We start from the raw sequence: 15,740 nt of genomic DNA, 5'->3' as shown, positions 1-15,740 counted from the left end.
ACGCATGGAATGGTTATATACAATATTTATATATCTGTAGGACGAGTGGTGGCGAACATTGGTGTAAGTGACCATGGTGCCTTCTGGGCAGGACCAATGGGACGACGCGGAGTCCAGGATGATCGGAGCAAGGAAGCAGCCGGGAGCCGGAAACGGGAAACGTGGTGGAAATTGAAAATGTGATGGACGTCGGGGAACGGGGATAGACGCGGGCCCGGATATAGGGTAGAGAGGTATGTATAGGGTAGGTGCCTACGGAAATTACGGAACCTACGTTCGCATTCTGTGCACCAGTATTAATCTATATGATATTCGTGTACCAGATGAGTCGATAAACGTTTTCTACTGTTTTCGTACGCATTTTGCATTTTAGTTGGAGCTGTACGATGGCGCGTAGGATGAAAGAGATTAAAAAAAAAAAGAAACATGATACTGCAGATGAAAATTGACGTGGAAGGATGCTGCGATATCTTTGAGATTAAAAACTTTAATGGACCAATGAAAAGACATTGTTACATTATATGGACACGCATTAATTTGATGACCACCTTACGGATCTCGCAACGTCATATATAGCAATCCGAGTTGTGTTTATGGCTGAATATGTATGCATAACAGTCCTCCGGGCAAAGGTATTGCGAGAAACTCATTACGTAGTGTCGGCCATATTAGCATATTTAGATGCAAGATCCCTCAGACTCCTTTTGCAATTTTATAAGGTATATAAAATATACATACGTCACAATGTGATTATTTGTCATCTTTTCTGTTTGCTGCTTCTGTTCTGCTTTGAATATCTCAAAATATCTCACCACAATGACTACAGTATGAGATCCCTTCAAAGTTTCTAGAAGCATGTAAAAGACGCTGATAAATTTTGATTTTGAAAAACTTTTGTTACATTTTTTTTTAGTTTTTCCTCGGTTCACCGTCAAATATAAATAACAATCAAGTGAATTTAACGTAGAAGATACGGATCTTCGTATATTTCGCGAAACCGATACAGACACCATTGCCAGAGCGGAGGATAAGCAGAAAGAAAGAGAGATAGATGGGACTGCGAATAATGGCATTTAATGAAACACCCTGTAGACTCGTGACCAAAGTGCCAACGTATTCCACGAGATGGATACGGGGTACTTACTAGCCCAGCGGGACGTTCTCGAATAGACGAAACCCTGGGGCTAAGGTGGCGGTGCTATCGTCAATGTAGAGGATATTCAAAGGCAGGGCGGCGCTAAGAGATCCATTACGACGAAGTTAACGTGCTCCGTCACAGCGAGTACGTGTATATCCATAACGCAAGATGGTGAGTAAGACATTTTTTCCCAGCAGAAAAAAGAAAGATCAAAACTCTATACGCAAAGTCTACCTAACCTGTGATGAAACCTACAACGACGTATCAACTTTTAGTCTTAATCCTGAAACTTAAGGTAAAAAAGAAATGGGTGTGCCAACCATTAGAGTACTATCTAAACACCCAGTACCTTGGATACTTACATTAAACTTTAACGAAAATCGAAGGGACTATACCCGTGACGAAGAGTTGAGCGAAATCGCCCGAGGGGCGCCGAAGAAAAGATGACGAGAGTCAGATTAAACTTGGCGGGATCGAATAAACTCGTTTCCACGAAATTGAACGGTGAAGCAGAATAGGTATACGGTTGGCTCAGTATGGCGTCAGATAGGTATGTATATATATATACAACAGACTGTAGCTAGGTACAGTCTGATGGTACATAGAGTTGGCGCAACTGATGGGATACCAAGGGGATGTGATGATAAAATATATATATATATATATATATAGTTGGACACACCTGAAATTCGATTTCCACCCCGTGAATGAGAACTGCCCCAATTAGGTCAGGACGAAGAAGAAAGAAGACTTAACGGTTCAGAAGTTTATTATAATTTCATAGGTTTCAGAATCGGGTAATGGAGAGTCTGTATAAGGTACACCTACCTGTCTGGCAGCCAGAATCGTCGTTTACGTTTATCTGAACGAAGGATAAAATATTCCTGTGGGTTGTACATAGATAAACAAAAACGTATATACAGTCTATGTCTGCTATATAGAAGTTCCATATACACGTGTACGTGTAAAAGGCGGCAGTGACTGGCGTCCTGAGAGAAACGGAGTTGGCGGGGACGGGTAAGTAATTAAGGAAGCTCATCCTGAGAGACAATTTAACTTAATGAGAGGCAGCCAGTTCCAACCCCCCAAGTCCCTACCGTATCCCACCTCTCCATTCCTTCTGGAGGTTCCACCTCTATCCACACGTATATATCTGCCACGGTACTTTATACAGCAGCCAGGATCTCCTCCTTCGTCGCTACCCATTTCTCTAATTCTGAACTCTATGCTCCTCGGCTTGCTTCGCCAGGCTGTCCTTACACTGGATATATAGACGGACAGATATATACGTCTCGTGATGATATATACAGGTATACGCGAGCATCGGTAAATGGCCACCTCCCACTAGTATATACATATGTATGTAGTATGCTTATGTAATGAAAGAAGAGTACATAGGAGGAATAGTAGTCTAGCTGGAGAACCTCTTCAGACTCCGGAGTGTACCTAATCGATTTTCGGATGAGAGTGTCTGCCGCCTTCCAGCAAGCTCTCAAACGTATTGCAAGTACCAACATGGGTCCGGCCACTTATCTAACCTATCGTACCTAAGCCAACCCCCTATTGAGATTGAACAGAGAGGAGAATGAATATTTATCCCCACGTATACAGTCCTCGAGGGTTTGTGTAGGTACGAGAGACTCGAGCGAGGTTCGTTTTCGTAAGTAGAGTTACCGTAAATGGCGTCTACTTCAATTTTTCTTCGAGCTTTTAGCTCAATTCGATTTATTTATGTATATCGTTATTTTCGGCACAAGGGATGCATTTACTATATCGGATAGTCTTAGTTATGTTTACGCTTTCCAGGCCCTATGCGTTTCTTCTATCGTTGGGATGGTCTCTTGTTGCTCTTTCTTCTGTCTCTCTCTCTTTAACGTGTTGGGTTTCTCACACGTTACTCAGCCGTGAGGGCGTGAAAAGTGCCTTGGGGAAGATGGATACAGCGAATCCCTTGTCTTGAGACACTCATCCCTTATGGTGGTTTTGGTACCCACGTTCTAGACGATTCCCATAGTGATACACAGTTTTCTTTGTAGGCTCGTGAAACTCAGGCCAGACGCTCGGGACGCCGATACGTCGTTGGCTCGAGGCTTTTTTTTTTTTATATTGCTTACTGTTTTCGGGCACAAACATTTTTGAGTTGTTGCGTCTAAGATTTGTCAATGTCTCTTTTACACTAGTAACTTGTATCATTAAAAGTCTTTAAATTTCGGGGAAAGAATTTTATTGACTAAATTAAGACATTAAAATTATTCAATAATATTCCCAATCATTATTATTTTCATATTCCGAGTATTGGTCTTCTCGTGATTTACGGATCGCGAACGAAACGTACAAAAGCATGCGTTACGTTAAATAAGATTTAAAAAAAAAAAAACCCAATGATAAGATCCCAATACGCGAAGTGGCAAAATCTGAAGAAAAGACGCGAAGCCCTTTCGATATCCTGAAAAAAAAAGGGCGAAAGTATCCAGGCACGTACAACGTAAAACCGAGCCTCAGGGAGGATTTGGCAAGCAGCAAGGGGTTGGTAGTTAGGGGTTGGCAAAGTAGGAAGAGACGAGAGGTGGAGCCTCCTTGCTAGCAGGGTTTGCGCTCTGGGGGTATAGCTTAGAATGGGGTAGTAGACTGGTAGAGTATGGCGCGGCAGGGGTAGTGCTTGCTATAGTAAAGGTGCCTTACCGAGCACGGAGAACGGGAGGCCTCGGCGGTAAGGGAGTCTACGTCAGATAGGGGAGAAAGGGGGCGCGATAAATAATGCCGAGAGGGCAACTTTGCATTTTTTTTCTCTCTCCTCACCTCGACCCCCCGGGAAAGTAAGAAGAAGGTAAGTCTCGACTCGGGGCCTCGGAAAAGGCAGCCGAGGGTCTCCGGAGGGGTGGGCATCATTGTTACGGAAAATAGAAGGAGAGTCGCGATGAAATCTTTTTAAGAAAGTAAATGGAACGGAGATGGAAACGAGGGGTATAAAAATGAATGGCACCGTCGAGAGCACTAGGTATGCCGAGAGAGAGCGAGATATCCCACCTATATCTGCAATATCTTGGCAGAAACGGAGCGCTCTTCGAGATTGGTAGGAGGATATTCCAACCCCCTGCTGGTCCTTCTGCTACCCCATACCAGCTGCCCTTAGTCTCCCACAGCACCGAACCACCTTCCAATTTCAAATTACTCCGGCAATCGCGCGCATTCAGATTGCCTGGCGGGGGCTGCGATAGCAAGGAAATTTTCCAACCCTTTCTGACCTTCCTACTACTCCAGACATAGGGGTTGCGATCTTCGCTCGGAAATTGTCTGTCCTACGTTCAATATTTTACTGGATGTTACTCCTAATTAGTTTTTAACCATGCTTATTGGGTCACCCCTTATTGATACTCTAATCTATTTTACGAAACCACCTGGTCTCTCCAGTCGTTAATTTCTCAATGACGTTTCTAGACGGGGTGGCTATAAGAAGTTTGCAGTTTAAATTTCGACTGAAAAAAGTTTTCGAATCCATTGAACAATTTGGATTATCGTACTTTACTTTTCGGCGATGAACTTCCGGTTTCTTGTCGGACGACGATAATGTCTCTGGCGTTTTAGGTAACAGGCGAGTGACGACGATGAAACGAGCAATGACCGAAATTCAAACAGTCGAGTTCACATAGTCGATTAATCGCCCGGAAACGCGAACTTGGACAGCCTCTTATTGTACCCAAATGGCTTTCAGATGACTGGGATCGCTAATTAAACTCATAAATATCGACCCTGAATGCGGACCTTCTAATTTGCGGCACAGAGGCACAGAACTCATGTATCATCAAACTGTATTACCGACGTTGAGTTTCATAAAACCATAAAGTAGGCTCGTAAAACCGATCGTATTATAAACTGTGCTCCAGATACCGGTAGATCTTTTTCATCGTATTTGGTAATGTCTTTCCGAATAAGGTAAAATTTCTTCACTATTTTTTTGTACAGTTCTACACTTGTACGTTGACGAAAGAAATTCACAAGGCTCATACATTATTGTTGCTATATCACATCATCCATACACATGACCGATGTGTACGTAAACAAATACTTAGCTTTTTGGATAATTTCATAAAATTCGATCTATAAATTTATAACTTTTTTCTTCTTGAGTTTGAACTGATTTTGGGCACAAACCCTCGATCCTTTACCGTCGTACAGCATCCCTTCTCCCTTAATCACAACCTCTCCAATTCTACACCCGTCCCGCATTATAACAGCCTAAGTGGTGGGCCAAATTGACTTAATTAACTAGGATTTCTGTAATTTTCCAACAGGACCATTCATATACGTAAGAGTATTCGTATCTACATATACGAACTATTGGACAGTGTGAAGAGCATAAATTTTAGCACGTGTAAATTTTACAAAAATTTGTGCAAATTTATAATTCAACGTTTAAAATTCAAGAAGTTACGGTAAGTAAAATTAAGTTACTGTGGTTCGTATTAATGCTTTATATGTCCTATTAGAATAGTAGTCAGACTTGCCTAAAAAATTATAAATAATAATGAAATGATATATATCAATTGTACAGTATCGCGAATGAATTGAACCTATACCAAATGAATGCCTATACATATATGATCAATAGTTGAAAAACGTGTGAATTTAGCATTGAGGAAACAAACAGTATCGATCATTAGCTAATGGATCGCAGTAATGAGTAGCACTAATTATTCATAATATATTTTAAAGAAAGCGACCTACACGTGTCTATGGGAAGTCGTGTTCACAGTAAACCTAGGCCATGCTTTATGGAGTTACAAATTGTCGAAAGCACTAATTTTGGAGTGACTCTATGAGACGACTGATAAATAATTCGAACAGTGTCGCACTGTATCTGTCGTTTTATAGACTATTAAATATGGGAACCTGTTAACATCCTGGACTTCCGGCCTACACTGGGATTCGTGCCTCGCGGAGGAAGCTGTAAACGCAACTTGCTATTTTTAGTATTAAAGAAAAATCGTCGCGAGTCTCTCGAAGGTGAAGTTGCTCGATCGGAACGAACGGCCGGAAGACAACGGTACCGGAAGCCAGCAGCAACAGGCTCGAACGGGCAATTCTCAGTGCCGGTACTTCTCATCCTTTTGCGACATCAATAAAATAGAGATCCCGTTCGCAATAAAGAATAAACAAAAAGCAGCAGCATGCTCCACTTTCTTCAAGAATTCACGTGCACTTCGTACTTTAGAACAAGCTCTCACTTTTGTAAGCTACTGAATTTGCTGTATAACAATGATCGGTAGACACGCCGATATACGTGGAAACGTATAAAAAATTATACATAGCCAAAAATAGAAGTCGATTCGGTTTTTGAAATCCGACAAGATTGAAGCACAAAAGCATTCGAATGTCTTAATTTCTTTTTTATATAAGGTTACCATCTACGGAAAGAGTGAATTTGGGGAAAAAGCGTTGGTCCTGATTCGAGAATCTGTCGTTGCGACACTAGCACCATCTAACGCGAAACGGTGAAAACTGCCAACGCCATCGTCGGTAAGGAAGGAATCCAGGATAGATAAGAAGATTCGGAACGTATCTCACGGCAGTTTCACGGTGCTTATTACGAAAACGTATAAGGACCACGGGTAGTAAGGGGGTGTCCAGAAAGATTCAAGGTACTAGCGGGGGCGAGGGGGGTGTATAAATAAGAGGGCGAGTAACCCCACAACGAAGATGAAAAGTTATTTTCCCGAGAAGAAAAGAAGAGTGGCCTCATAAATTTGAGGCGCCTCTCGCATAAACAAAGGGTCGAGCTCAAGAGTCGAGATTGCATTAGCTAAACATGGTGGCGGCGAGTCTCGAGTGCGCGCTCTCTCTCTCTCTCTCTCTCTCTCTCTCTCGAAATCAGCATGGCTTCCAGGAGAAGAAGACGAGTCGAGAACGAAAAAGAAGGAAAAAAAAGGAAAAGAAAAAAGGAACGCGGGACATTGCGACGGCTGCGATTACCCGCCCGATGCCACCCAATTACGGCCACGAAGGAATCCAACTTTTTTTATAGGCCAACGTCGTCGAGGAACGCGATCCAACATGGCCGCGAAAATACAGACGCGGTTATTTACCTTTGTGATTAAAGTGCCGCTAAAACTTTCGCATACTCGCAGAAAACGAACTTTTTTCTTATTATTACAAAAAGGATACATTTTATATCGTATTTTATAGCTTGATTTTTCGTTAAATTAATATAGTTACATCTCATCATACCCTCGAACACGTTACTTCCCAAACAGCGAATGCTTTTCTAAACCTAATTCTAATCAAGTCAGAAAAAAGATTGTACAACCTACTAAAAAATCATTATCAGCTTCATGATAATAATTAATATACAAAAATCCGTTCTTACTCTAAAATAAATCGCACATGTATAATCTCTATAGATATGACATAAATCATCCGATACGAATATATATTAGGCAGACAACGCGCCTAGGAAGTTGATATACGAATCTATTTTTGTAGTACAAATAATCGGTGCAGGTTGCAGACGCGCCATTGGCGTCCCTTGTGGACAGAGAATATTTTGAATCGGATCGGCCAGCTTAGAAATAAACTTACAGGTTTCGCTTAAAATAGTAAGCAATGTACAATAAAAAGCTGGTTTAATTTAGTCGCGCAGCTTTGACACCTCCGAACCTTTTCCAGACCGGAAGGACTTTTTTGCCACTTGGCATAACGAGGAAATGCCATTTCCAAAAATATCCTATACGTGGAAATGGAAATTCACTGTGCGCAGCCATTAAAGAACCGGCGGTAAGTTGGCGCAGTGTATGAATATACCCAAAGGCACCTTTGATGGAGCCATTTGTTAGCGGTGAGTCCAATGGAATTATAAACTACAACGATGCAGGTATGCTAATGTGGATGCACGCTCGATAAATTTTCTCTTAATCATTCTTTTCGCTAATGAACATATACGCGTGTCTTTATGCTACGTGCAGCACCTAATGCGTATAGCAGTGCGATGGAAGAATTGAAATTACGAAGACCACAGGAGGCGCATTGACTTTCAAATATATATCTGTGCAATTACGCAATTACGTATAAGAATGAAAATAAGTTTAAAAAATACGAAGGCATTGTTCTCGAAAGTTCGAGATAACCAGTAAGTCATGAATTAAACTATATTCAGTACTTGCATTTCCTATAGAATATTTAAAGAAAACTAAAGAAAATATTTTTCATTGCCGCCTAACCTGCTGGTAACTGCAATTATTGTGAAATAATAATATCGATAATGATATTAATAATAATGATACACAAAAAAGATAAGCGAGAGAAAATTTAAAAAAATAAAATAAAAAAAAAAGTAAAACTGCAACGATGTCATACATCGAGGAATAAATTCAAAAAATTGAAAAGCTACGACACGTCACAGGTAAGCTGAAGTTTAAGTGGAATTTTTATATCCTAAGGTCAATGGACCGAACCATTTTTTTTAAAACCCATAACCAGACCAACCTGCAACAGTATGGTCACCATAAAGCTTGCCAAGGTTACCCAAAAAAAAAAAAGAGCGACCATTAAATAGTTCCATAACGGATTGATCTAAATAAATAAAATAAACGAAATGTCAGAAATGAAAAACACTAAAAATACAAATTATACACATATTGTAACTTTTCCGAGCAATTTCGTATATCGTTCCGGTAACAAAACCCAAGCCCTAAAGATCACTCTGTCAGGACAGTGGTAAAGCAGTTCTAAGAGGAAACAAAGAGACGACAAAGAGCCCCACAAAAGATGTAGCATACAAGTGGAGAACGTTATACGCAAATAAATACGTCTTACGGTCCAGGAGAGAAATGGAAACTGCAAACTGTAAAACGTCGAAGAATCTGCCGTCAGGCTGGTTCTGCAGTGGCATGGAATTGTGAGACGAAACGCAGCTGCAACATCAACTATCAACAATATTGCCGTGGGCTTCGGGTTTTTGACATACCAAAAATAAGAGAAAGAAAAAAATGTTAATAAAAGGAGCGCGTATCCGAGGCGCAGTGCCTGTCGGAGGCACGCTGCAGAAACTAAAGGAATTCAAAATGGCTGACTGGTATACCCGCTCGCTTCAGTATGCATAGGCAACAACGTCTCGATCTTCGACTCCATCTCCATTCCCAGAGCATGTGTGCACCGTATGCAGTAATCATGCATGCGATATATCAACTCGTGCTATACATTGCAGGACCACGCATTTCATATATACACATATATGTATATATATATATATATATATTTGCAACAGTTCCTTTCCTACTCTGAACTACAGTCAAGTCAAAAAGGTCGACCTCGCTTATATTGCGTTAGCGTCGATTGTTTGATATGAAAATTACACTTACTCTCAACCCTATACCATGGACCGGCAGAGATGCTGGTAACGATTGTAAAAGAATAAAAAATATTTATTCTATGCACGCGATATTTTAATTTTTAATAAATACACCTAACGACAAATTCGAGTGATTACGGCAACGTCGATAACATTATCAATTAATTATATCATCGATTCCCATTTTATCGGCATAATGGCCTAAGAAAGATTTTCCGAAAAAGGCGGGAAATTTAAACAATTGCATAAATAGCTATTTACCAAATTAATCTCGATTTTCAAATACACGAGGATCCCGATGTCTGTCAATGCGTTATAAACGCGGGTAAGTAAAACCTAAAGAAACATCAAGAGCCAAGGTAACATGGCGGCACGCGGTGCATTCGAGGCAAGTGGCGCTCGTCGCGTTAGTCGGGAGAAGGTTTGACGAACTCAAAGTCAGGTTAGGTTACGCTGGACCTGTTCGTGCTCCGTGCAAGTCGGAGTCGCCGAGCAGAGCCGAGCGCGAGTCGCCATTCAGTAAGAGTAGGGATCCTCTCGATAGGTGGAAGGAGTGGTAATACGTATACGTATCCGTGCAGTAACATGGCAGCGGTAGAAATGCGTTGAGCAGAGTGGGAAACGGGAACCGGCCTGAAACTAAAAGTGGGGAATACGCGCCAGAGCCTCAGCGATACGCCGACGGCAGCCATATTCTTCGTGAAGTTTCCATGTCCCGGTTCCGAATTCCCAACCCAAGCGTAAGATCATTCGAGGGCCAGTTACAAGTTTTCACTATTTATTATTTTCATTTACGGCAGGTTCTTCGGTTACATCGTGCGACAGACGATCAATTACCGATATGGGACATTGGATAGATTTATTCTAGAAAAAAAAAAAAAAAAAAAAAAAAAAAAAAAAAAAAAAAAAAAAAAATTACTACTCAGATTGGACTTGAACGTTAGATCGTTGTGGATCGTCAACTATCGAGTATACGATTGGAATTCGAATGGAATGTTGCCTAATGCTATGCTGACTATGGTAGACCATGGAATTTTGGACGTTTCAGGAAATTCCAGCTTACCTATCAACGACCGATCGTCGCGATATGGAATGATTTGAATACGCATGGTTCTACATACGGGCGTGGATCGCGATTGGAAAATAGTCACTGTACAGATCGATTGGCTACTTTACGAACGACGCCATCGAAATGTCAGTCTTGGATTTTTCGTACAGTTATGACGTCGTGACTTCGATTGACGTTGTTGTCCTGTGTACTTATATAGACTGCCGTACAGTGGAGGAAAGCGTAAAAATCGCGCGCGCTTTACGACAAATAATAATTGCCAACCATGCCATACGAGTTTCTGCTACGGGACCAGATTTATTACCCAGCAACAAATTTTTTCTCTCATTTCCACTACCCTTCTCTATAATCTGTTTAATCGCTCGCGACGAAGAGGTTACGGCAAAATCTTGACTCTCGGTACAAAAGTAAAGCGGCTGCCGTCGTATGTCGATTGTAGGAACGTACAGGTAACGGAAGGTATCAGGGAAATAACGATAGGCGGCCGCGTGCCTCGAGCGCAAACGTCTTTATCTTATTGCGCTACTGGCTCGTGAACTGATAATGCCGATCACATTGATATCTCTGAGGAAATTGTTACGTCTTAGAGGAAAAGCACAAACGCCAACATTTACGAGCTATTCGCATCAAATATGTTCCAGTTCGGATACTGTTAGTTACCGAATCGCATGGATAGTCATCGGTGAACTGTCTACTATCGCTATAGTCTAGCGTATTGATATACAAGATTTTTTTTTGGAACTGAAATTCAAAATGGCTGAAAAATCTGAAATCACGGAAAGGCCAAATGCAATTTTGAAGAACTACTTGAAAATGGAGTCAAAGTGAGCAAAGTTTGTCCCAGATGAAAAATTACGACAGATCAACGCGAGTCAAGCACATAGAAGCATATTTTATGGGAAGGTAAAAACCATCCGTGATCTTGTCATCGAACGAAGCCCCAGTATCCTATATCGAAGACATCTCTTTTCCCACATCTTATTGAAATTCATCGGGGTGGATACGAAGTCGCCATGGACCCCGACAGGCTCGTTACGAGTCTCTCAGTTCCCTTGGACCCACTCGGTATTCCATAAATTCTCAATTTTATTCAGTCTGGCCGGTTAGCCACTTTTGCGTCTTTATCCCCTCGCGCGGCGATTCCCCGTGACAGTGTGCTGGCACACATGTGTAACGTGTGTTAACGCACGCGACCATTTTGTTCGGAGACGCGACACAAGCAACCCACACGTTTCTCCTTGTCGACTGGCCGCTGGTATTCATGCGTGTAATCAGCGACGGTTAATTCAGATAGCGGCGTTATTTTATACACTTTATATGCTCTGAGGTACGGGTTTAGCTTATATGTATATAACAAGTATGTATATGCTTGCATATACAACGGAATGCCATGGCGAGGAAATTTAAGGGCGAGGGACGATCGGATCTCGGGTGAAAAAGAAAATACAAGGCATTCGTAAAGGCAGAGCAAAATAATACTGAACATGCACTGCTATGGGCTGATCGTAAAACGTGCTCCGAACCGACCGAATGCATTGATAGTTCCTGCACCGAGGGCCCGCCGTTGCCCCTCTTAATGGACTAATGAGTCCGGCCCCATCGGCCTTGTTTCGAATTACAATATCTAGATTAGCGAAAAGTCCCGCCAATTCGATCGTAGGATCAATATGTATAATTTGCAGACGGTGAAAATACTAAGATAGAAATCTATCAAATTTGACATAGGTTTTTCATGACTAAGAACGGATTACTCGTGACGTAAATTTTACCACGAGATAAGACGTAGACAAGACTGACGTACACGGTATTGTATAAACAACCGAAAGGAGCGATTAGTCTTTTCTTCTTTTCGTATCTCGTGAACGATTTTTGAAATCCAAATTTTAAACCAACAAAGAGAACAACTTTATGTTCGCTAGTACAAAGAAGATGGAGGTACGAAGAAAATAAAAAAAATTTGAAAATAAAAAAAAAGTCACATGTACCAAACTCACCTTGCGGCTGTAATGGCGGCGCAGAGGGCGCTGCGTGTGCGGAGGACCGCGGCGTCGTTCGTCGCGGGGGTGGCTGTTCGCCGGGAGGGGGTGCTTCCCTAATCCCTTCGAAGGGTAGTCGAGCCCGAATCGGCTAGTCCATGCCTTTGACCTTTTCAGATGCTGAAACAGCCAAAGACGACCGGTGTCACTGTCGATAGCACGGTCAAACAAGAACAAGTCGGCTGACATGGGCACTGCGATGAGTAGAACTCTTCCTGTATGCTGTCAACGTGTCCCTCGATCCACTTCCCATGCGCATAGCTCCGGAAACGGTAGGAAAGTGGGCCAAACAAAAGAATTAAAGTCAAAGGAACAGTCCGACGATACGTAAAGCTCGAACGAAGTGTTCACCGGCGAAAGCACAGCCGGGAAGCAAGGCACCACCGAGCGACACTACCGAGGGCTAGAAGGAACGTAGCTGACTGGGATCGAGCCTGAGCTCCGAGAAGGAACACGGCACGAAGGAGAACGGAACAGAAATATACTCGTGGGTCGCGCTCGCTGCCAAAGCTTGGCAGCGACCCGATGTGCTACGGCGCTCGTGGTAGGTGCCGGCCGCGAGGAATTACTATGTTCGAACTATACCACGGCAGGGAAGCGAGCAGGCGAGCGGGCAGGAGGCGGACAGGGAAGCAAGGCTGCCAAGCAGTCAGTCAGGCAGGCAGGCAGGCAGGCAGGCAGGCAGGCAGGCAGGCAACCAGCCAGGCAGTCGAGCCATTGCAGAGAACAGGACGGCAAGGCAAGGCAAGTGCGAGCGACGCGTTACGTCGTGGCGGCCGCCTCTTTCGCCGCGTCGTACTTCGGCACCACGTAGGATGGAACCTGGCTGGAACAGGCCAATCAGGCGCCCACTGTATCTACCTGCGGACTGCCTTCCGTATTGCACCTGCGGCTATGCTCGGCCTATACTTTGTAAAATGCCGGCCGCATCGATGACAGATCATCTCGGGCTCGATTCTTCTAGTCACGAAGCTCTTGATGATGTTGCTGTCCCTGTTATTCCGCTCTCTCCTCTCTTTCCATCTGGACTGGAAGCCGATTCCCGGCATGTTACACGATTCCTTGGCTCCTTGTTTCGCGGTCCTTCATCTTGGGGTACCTATGGTTATATCGGCTCACGGTCGACGCTGAGTTCGTTTCTCGCTGATTGAGTCACTAGACACTTTTATTTCCGTGCCTATTGGTTTTTTAAGGCTGCCTCTCAGCGAGACAAAGGCCCGCCATTGATTGAGCACTTGTCTCTCGGAAACGTTTAATGCGCCCGGTTTTAGCCAACCCTCCTTTACCATCTTCGCTTCTTTTCTCAAGCGTCTTCGAGGCATATAGGTATATACACTTACTGTAACCGGTCTTTCAGAAACACAGTGAAACCCTTACTTACTTGCGGTTTCCTTAGTCACGGGAAATCGCTAGGAATTCGTGATCGACCTACCGCGGCAACGAGGATAGCTTCGGTCCGAAACGCTCGTAAAATCGGAAAATTGGGCATACAACGGGATACGTGAAACGGCTGTACCGTAGAATGTACGTGCTATAAGATATATACAGTCAATAACTTCGTACGGTGCTTGGACAAATTTTAAAAAAGAAACGCTGGATTCTACGCCACTCTCCTCAACCAGTAATTCTTTATGGCGAACGCGTTGATCCTACCCATGAACCAGGATCACCTGTTCCCCGGCAAGATCTATGCGATGTTACACGAGGGATGCGGTATTCTGTTTTTTTTCTTTTTTTTTTTCAAGAGAACATTTTACAACGGGGGTTGCGTTCGTACGTCATGGGGATTAGGGAGAGTCTACCCATGAGAAGCACAGTCGTAGAGCAGCGCGCCATGGAAAATGAATGGGGTCGGCCGACGGGAAACTGGAGGATCAGTTTTCTCAAAAGTACCCATAGATTGTTGCCAAACTGACAGTTGATTTACGGGCTGAATAAACAATCTCATATATTATCATTTCATACCCTCTATGTACACGGATAGCTATTCACCCCCTTAGCACCGTAGTACCCACCCATATCTAAAACTTCAAGCCGTTCTCAACGCGAGACAACCCTCGCACATGGGAGTAGCGTTCGCCGTTCACGCCCAAATACGAACCGCCATAATCTACCTCATGCTGCTTCGGTCCGGGCTCTCCTCTGAATTTATTTTTACGAGAAATCCCTGATGAGCCCAGCCGCACGCTGCAGGAACTTGGTACAAGCGATAGTTGGTACACGGACGGGACTAACTTATTGCCCTAATAATCCCATCGCTTGATCGTAAACGCACGTTTAATCCAGCATGGTGCACCGATCGCAATTACAAAAGTTTTTTTTTTTATCTTCACGTATAGGTATACACATAATCCCCGGCGTAGACGCCATATAATACCCTATTGGAAAATACGTTAAAACTGTGAAACATTATTATATATCTATATATTTCAAACGCTTCCCAGAAAAATGATAAGGCAGTCTAAATTATCTTCAACGGATGTATCTTATGCGTAAAGGAAACAAAAAATTTGTGGTTGAACCAGATGAAAAAAAAAAAAAAAAAAAAAAAAAAAAAAAAAAAAAAAAAAAAAAAAAAAAAAAAAAAAAAAAAAAAATGATACCTTACTCGGTGCAGGCATTCGTCTCGTCCGTCCTCGAGTGCTTGACTGATAACGAGAGAAGCTCGGGGAGGCATAGAGCAACGAATCCAGACGCCAGACGTAGTAGCTTTAAAGTTTCACAGACCCCCAACCCCCGAGGTCGTAAATAATACGAGTCCGGCACCTCGTACGAGAGGAGTAACGAGTTATCTGGCACATTCTGGCATATTTTAAATGTCACGTCCATCTTCTAATCGACATGGCCCTCCGAAGAAGGTATACATATAATGGTAGCTGGCTGTCCTTTGGTATACCTGAGAAACATCCTGCACGCCTTATATAATAGCGTACGAGAAGAAGTGAACGTCCTGGTTGCCAATCCTCTTTGCAGATCGATGAAGAAACTACCCAGTGGCTTTGCAGTAGGGTGGTACCCTTTACTGCTACGTTTCTTTTCCGCTATATATATATATATATATATATATACGTATACGTATGTACATAAATATAGTGTACGTAATACGCCGATGGTTGCGTTGGCTGCCTTTACTGCTACGTTTCTTTTCCGCTA

The 15,740-nt window shown here is 42.9% G+C and overlaps 1 protein-coding gene and 1 long non-coding RNA gene across 2 annotated transcripts in view; one reads left to right on the top strand and one right to left on the bottom strand.

Moving 5' to 3' along the window:
• LOC107270231 (homeobox protein abdominal-B) overlaps positions 1-15,740 on the bottom strand; it is a 67,565-nt gene that overhangs the window by 23,858 nt on the left and 27,967 nt on the right. The gene's annotated exons all lie outside the window — the stretch shown is intronic.
• Positions 51-5,507, top strand: LOC112494716. The gene is made up of 5 exons (XR_003060461.1): positions 51-233; positions 374-632; positions 914-1,309; positions 1,923-2,155; positions 5,431-5,507. It is a non-coding gene; the product is annotated as an uncharacterized LOC112494716 (long non-coding RNA).

The sequence above is a fragment of the Cephus cinctus genome, unplaced genomic scaffold (genome assembly GCF_000341935.2).
Source record: "Cephus cinctus unplaced genomic scaffold, Ccin1 Ccin1_scaffold0709, whole genome shotgun sequence".
Lineage (NCBI taxonomy): Eukaryota > Metazoa > Arthropoda > Insecta > Hymenoptera > Cephidae > Cephus > Cephus cinctus.
Note: the sequence above shows the minus strand (reverse complement) of the source record. Positions and strands in the feature narration are given on the sequence as shown.